At 42.0% G+C, this 6744-nt stretch overlaps 1 non-coding gene across 1 annotated transcript; it reads right to left on the bottom strand.

Annotated features, from left to right (window-relative positions):
- Window positions 1–3300: 3300 nt before the first annotated feature.
- On the bottom strand, window positions 3301–3406 carry LOC115067521. The gene has a single exon (XR_003846926.1). It is a non-coding gene; the product is annotated as a U6 spliceosomal RNA (small nuclear RNA).
- Between the last annotated feature and the right edge of the window lie 3338 nt (window positions 3407–6744).

Below are 6744 nucleotides of genomic sequence, written 5' to 3'. Positions count from 1 at the left end.
TATTATATTTAAATTATATAGTATTTATATAAATATGTTATATACACATGTAAATATATAATCATATCTGTGTGTATATATAATTAGGAGATACGACCAGGAGGCCCAACACCTAACCAGAGTTCAGAAAGGAAAAAGATAAAATAAAGGGAAATGGGTGGAAGTTCACATCCCAGGTGACAGAATCTTCCAGTTCCCCTTTCCCTGCTTAGCTCCAGAGTGCTAACAGCTAATCTCCAAAGGCAGGAGATTAGAGGGTTCTTTTCTGGATAAAATGGCTGATTTCAGTTAACTAAATTTGCCTTATCTTTGCTATTGTTTTTTTTTTTTTTTTTGGTCTTTTTGAGCTGTTGTATTTTTAATTTTCAAGATCTCCTAATGCTCAATTTTCATAGCGTACTCTGATATTTCATTAATGTAAAAATTTATTAATGTTTTAAAATAGTATCTTTTTATATGTATATAAAAGGGTATGCATACGTGTATGTGTATAGGTTTTTCTGATCTCTGAATTACCTCCATTTTCTCTAAGTAACTTGTTAGTAGTCAGAGTTCTGGCTCTTATTATAGTCTTTCCTGGATATCTGATTATCCTTGGTTAGAAAGGAGACTGTATAAGAGGGACTGGGAGCTATGTGGGAACCGGTAGATCTTAGAGACTTCTGGGCACAACTTTGAGGTGTGTCCTAGTTTCTTTCCTGTTGCTGTGATAAAATACCCTGAGAAAACCAACTTTAAGGGAGAAATGGTTTATCCAACTCACAAGTCCAGGTTACTGTGGATCATTTTGGGGAAGTCAAGGCATGAGCACCAAGCTGCCAGCCACATCCACTGTGCTCAGCTCCCTTGCTCCTTTTCATTAGGTCCAGGGCTCAGCCCAGGAAGTGGTGCTCTCCACATTTAGGATGGGCATCTCAATTAACCTAGGCATGCTCACAAACCAACCTAATTTAGACAATTTGCCAAAGAAAACTGTAACAACAACAATAACAAAAAACTCTAAGCAGAAGCTGAGCATGGTGATATAAGTCTGAGGTCCCTGCACTTAGAGACCAAGATAAATCCGGGAGTTTGAGACCAGCCTGGGTGACACAATAAGATAAACAGGAGACTGGAGAGATGGCTCAGTCATTAAGAGCGCTTACTGCTCTTCTAGAGGACCTAGGTTTGGTTCTCAGCACCTACTCAGTGACTAAAAACCCTCTAGTTCCTGTAGTTACAATGCCCCATTCTGGCCTCTGAGGGCACTGCATGCACATTTTACACTTACATACATGCAGGCAAAACATTCACACACATTAAAAAAAAAAAAAAAAAAAAAAAAAAAAAACTAGGGCAGTCTCATGCCTTTAGTCCCAGCACTTGGGAGGTAGAAGCAGGAGGATCTCTATGAGGCCAGTCTGATCTACATAGTGAGATCCAGTCTCAAAAACAAACAACAGGGTGCTGGAGAGATGGCTCAGTGGTTAAGAGCACTGACTGCTTTTGCAGAGGACTTGGGTTTGATTCCTAGCACCCACATGGCAGCTACGAACCGTCCTTAACTCCAGTTCCAGCAGAATCCAAAGCCCTCTTCTGACCTCCACGGCATTGTGTGACAGGGGTGCACTCACATAAATGCAGGCAATACACTCATACAGATAAAATAAAAATAATAAATAAAATATTTAAAAAACAAACAACAGAGAGCGAGGTGGCGCTCTCCCGTAGTCCCTGCACTTGGGAGGCAGAGGCAGGTGGATCTCTGTGAGTTCAAGGCCAGCCTGGTCTACATAGTTCCAGGCCAGCTGGTGCTACAGGGAAACCCTATTTCAAAAAAAAAAAAAGCCCCCAAACAAACAAACAAGGGGGGAGGAGCAATTGGGGGAAGAGGCGGGATGACTATTATAAAAATTCCTTGTATACATGAATGTAGTTCTCAAGGAATAGATAATAGATAAGGGATTTAAAACAGAGTATACCACCTGCAGGTGGTATACACCTTTAATCCCAGCACTCCAAGCCAGCTGGGACTACAAAAAAGACCGAAAACAAAAAAACAAAACAAAAAACCCTTCAAAAAATAATAATATAAATAAATAAAACAAAGACAGCAATTAAAACATTCTAAGTACAATAAAATAAAGTACCTCTATTGAGGGTTAGGCACTGCAAACTGCCTATAGCCAGGAAGGCCTCTTACTTTGAGATAGCTGGTTGGTAGGGGATTATTGCTGCTCAGTCACCAGAAGAAAGGGGGCCCCAGGAGCTAGCTCTTTGGGCTCTTGGGCCACAGTGGGGAAAGCTGCCCCCTGGGGTGTGGGTGTGTGGAGGGGGAAGTGAAGGTGCTGGCTCCAGCGCAGTGTAGCTGTGTGACTGAGGGAACAGGATAGGACTCTTCCAGCTCTGACAGGCCAGAATATGATGCTAATTCCCAAGCAGCAGAGATTCTGTCTGTGCAGTGGCTGCAAAGGATTTTCCCCACAGCATTTTACATTCAAAACAAGAATAATTAAGGCAATGAAGGACCTGGTTATAGTTCACTGTATTTCCTTTGATGATGAGGTAACTACCTGGAAGTGATAAGTAAAGTGAAGGGGTGGGAATTCCAGGAAAAAGAAACAGAGCTGTTATTTCAGTACGCACTAGTGAAATCTCAAGGCTGTTTGCTGTTGATAATCAGGTTAAAGACACTTCAATTATATGTGATGAATCCATAGCACTTTATATCTGTGGATCTCATTGAATAGAATCTCAGAGTATAGAGTTGAACTTTGATGCCAAGAAAAGAAAAAGTGCTTTTTTAGACCAAGCTGGACTTGATCTCACAGAGATCTGCCTGTCTCTCTCCCAAGTGCTTAGATTAAAGATGTGTGCCACCAGGCTGCCCCAAAAGTCCTCTTTCTTAAATATGTCTTTTTTTCCCCCTCCCTCCCTTCTTTCTTGCCTTCCTTCTTCTCTTCCTTCCTCCCTCCTTCCCCCTTCTTCCTTCCCTCCCTCTCTCCCTCCTTTCCTCTTTTTATTTTGTTTCATGTGTGCTAGCCAAGCACTCTACCACTGAGCTACATTCTCTAGCCATTTTCTTTTCCGACAAGGTCTCACTTCCTGAATGCTGGAGTGTGAGCTTATAGACTTCATTTTATTTTTTATTTTATTTTGTTTTATTTTGTCTTTTTGAAACAGGGTCTCCCTGTAGCCCCAGATGGCCTGGAACTCACTATGTAGACCAGGCTGGCCTCGAACTCACAGAGATCTGCTTGCCTCTGCCTCCCAAGTGCTAGGATTAAAGGCTTGCGCCACCATGCCCATCTTAATTTTATTTTTTAGATGGACTGTTTCACAGATTTGGGTGTTATCCTTGCACAGGGGCCATGCTAATTTTCTTTGTATCATTCCATTTTAGTATATGTGCTGCCAAAGCGAGCACTCATTCATTTTACGTTACTCAAATCACTAAGAAGCGCTTCCTGAAGTTCACCTGAATTTTCTTTTTCTGGGGTTGGAACCCAAAGCTTCTTGCATGTTAAGTACATGGCTTACTACGGAGCTACACTGCTGCTGCAGAGCTGAAATCTTTACTTCATGTAGCTGTTCGTCCTAGCTTCACTGGCTAGGGCTTCAAAACATACCTGTGCTCTCAAGTTGCTGATTTTCAGAGCAGTTTTGTACCATGTCTAATTAGGTCCTCATAGTGTTTAAAGGAATCTGAATTTAGTTTCTAACACTAAAGCATCACAGATTTAAATTCTTCTTAGATTTTATTTATTTTTATTTGATGTGTATGTTTTGTCTGCATATGTAAGTATACCATGTGCATGCCTGATGCCCACAGAGGCCAGATGAGGGCATTTAGGATGGGTTTTACAGTGCTTTTAACCACTGAGCCATCTCTCCAGGCCTGGGATTAAAATTTTTCATGTAATTAATTAATTTTATTTAATATTAGTATTGTATGTGTATGACATGCATGTGTGAGTGTAAACATGTTCATGCAATGGTGGGTGTGCAGTGGTCAGAGGACAACTTTTGAGAGTCAGTTCTCCTCCATGGGTGTTAGGGACTGAAATCAGGTTTTCTTGACAAAACTTTTACTTGCTGAGCTATCCTACTGGACCTAATTAATTAATTTTATTATGTATCTTTGATTTTTTTCTAAAATTTTTATTACATTACCTTTTTTATGTGCGTGCATGTGTGTGGGGTGTGTGTGTGTGTGTGTGTGTGCATGTGTGTACGCACACGTGCACAGAGGACAACTTGCAGAAGTCAGTTCTCTCCTTCCATCATGTGGATGTGGGTCCTTGGGATTGAACTCAGGTTGTTGGGCTTGGCATCAGGTGCCTTTACACACTGAGTCATCTTAATGAACTCTCTCTCTCTATATATATATGTGTGTGTATATATATAAATATACATATATATTATAAATAGATTTTATTTATTTATTTTATTATTATTAATTTTTTTTATCCTTTTGAAACAGGGTTTCCCTGTAGCCCCAGCTGGCCTGGAACTCACAGAGATCCGCCTGTCTCTGACTTCCAAGTGCTGGGACTACAGGTGTTTGCCACCATGCCCAGCTTGATTTTATTTTTATTTTATGTATATGAGTGTTTTGTCTGCATATGTAAGTGAACCATGTGCATGCCTGCTAATGCCCAAAGAGGCCAGATGAGAGTTTTTAGGATGGGTATAATAGATAGATAGATGATTGATAGATAGATAGATAGATAGATAGATAGATAGATAGATAGATAGAGACAGACAGACAGACAGACAGACAGACAAAGACAGAAAGATGTAGATGTAGATATATAGATATATATGACAAGGTGTTCTGTATCTCAGGTTGGTCTCAAATTTACTGTGTAGTTGAGAATGACCTCAATTTCTAATCCTCCTGCCTCTATTTCCTGAGTGCTGGGGTTACAGGCTGTGCCATTATTCCAGGCTTTTTGTTTATTTGTTAGAGACAAGGTCTCCCTGTAGCCCCAGCTGTCCTGGAACTCACTATGTAGACCAGGCAAAACTTGAACTCACAGAGATCCACCAGCCTCTGCCTCCCAAGTGCTGGGATCAAAGATATGTGCCACCATGACTGGCATTTCAAGCTTTTTTTAAAAAAAATATTTTTATGGGGTTGGAGAGATGGCTCAGCAGTTAAGAGCACTGGCTGCTCTTGCAGAGGACCTAGGTTTGATTCCCAGCACCCACATGTCGGCTAACAACTGTCCAATTCCAGTTCCAGAGGAATCCAACACCTTTTTTTGTTTTGGTCTTTTTTTTTTTCCCCCTTTTTTCAGACAGGGTCTCCCTGTAGCCCCAGCTGTCCTGGAACTCACTATGTAGACCAGGCTGGCCTTGAACTCATAGAGATCCGCCTGCCTCTGCCTCCCAAGTGCTGGGATTAAAGGCGTGGGCCCGCCACCACGCCTGACTTGTTTTGGCCTTTTAAAGACAGGGTCTCCCTGTAGCCACAGCCGACCTGGACTTGCTATGGAGGCCAGGCTGGCCTCAATCTCACAGAGATCCACCTGCCTCTGCCTCCCACGTGCTGGGATTAAAGGCACGTGTGCCACCATGCCTGGCCTGATGTGTTCTTCTGATCTCTGAGGGCATTGCACGACACAAGTGTACTACATTCATACACATAAAAAAATTTTTTAATATTTTATTTATTATTTTTATTTTATGTGTATGAGTGTATTGCCTGCATGTAATGTGAGTGCACCAGTGTCATGCAATACTGCGGAGGTCAGAAGAAGACTTTGGATTCCCCTGGAGCTGGAGTTAAGGATGGTTCATAGCTGCCATGTGGGTGCTTAGAATCGAACCTGGGTCCTCACCAAAAGCAGTCAGTGCTTTTAACCACTGAGCCATCTCTTCAGCCCCCCAATTTAAAAAAAAAATTTTATTATTTTTATTTTATGTGTATGTGTGTATTGCCTGCATGCAGGTAAGTGCACCCATGTCGTGCACTGCCCACGGAGGACAGAAGAGGCTCTTGGATCCCTGGAACTGGAGTTACGGACAGTTGTTAGCTGCCATGCAGGTGCTGGGATTCGAACCCGGGTCTTCTGCAAGAGCAGTGTTCTTAACCACTGAGCCATCTCTCCAGCCCCCATAAAAATTTTTTTAAAAAATTATTTTATGTGTATGTGTGTAGTGCACCAGGTATGTATGTGTACCATATGCATCAGGTACCTGCAGAGACCAGAAGAAGGCATTGGTTCCCCTAGTACTGGGGTTAAAGGCAATTGGCAGCTGCCTTAATGTGGGTGTTGGGAACCAAACCCAGATCCTCTGCAAGAGCAGCAAAAGCTCTTAGCCACTGAGCTGTTTCTCAACCCTTCCACTTTTCAAAATAGGGGCTTGATCAGCTCCTATGGGAAAAAAATCAGCCAGTTGTCCAACTTTAAAGCCTAATAACCACAAAAGGACTGGTACAACAAACTATATTGGTGCTGTAGTGGTACTTTAATTTTGGGAGTGATCAACAGTTATCTAGTTAGACTTTAAAGCCCTCTCAAGGGGCTGGAACTCATATGTGGCACTTTTGTTGTTGTTGTTTTTGTTTTGTTTTGTTTTGTTTTGGGCCTTTTGAGACAGGGTCTCCTTATGGCCTCAGCTGGCTTGGAACTTACTATGTAGATCAGCCTGGTCTTGAACTCACAGAGATCCACCTGCCTCTGGCTCCTGAGTGCTGGAATTAAAGGCATACGCCACCAACGTGGCTCATATGTGACACTGTAACTATTGCCAAAT

The sequence above is a fragment of the Nannospalax galili genome, unplaced genomic scaffold (genome assembly GCF_000622305.1).
Source record: "Nannospalax galili isolate Female #2095 unplaced genomic scaffold, S.galili_v1.0 scaffold106, whole genome shotgun sequence".
NCBI lineage: Eukaryota > Metazoa > Chordata > Mammalia > Rodentia > Spalacidae > Nannospalax > Nannospalax galili.
Note: the sequence above shows the minus strand (reverse complement) of the source record. Positions and strands in the feature narration are given on the sequence as shown.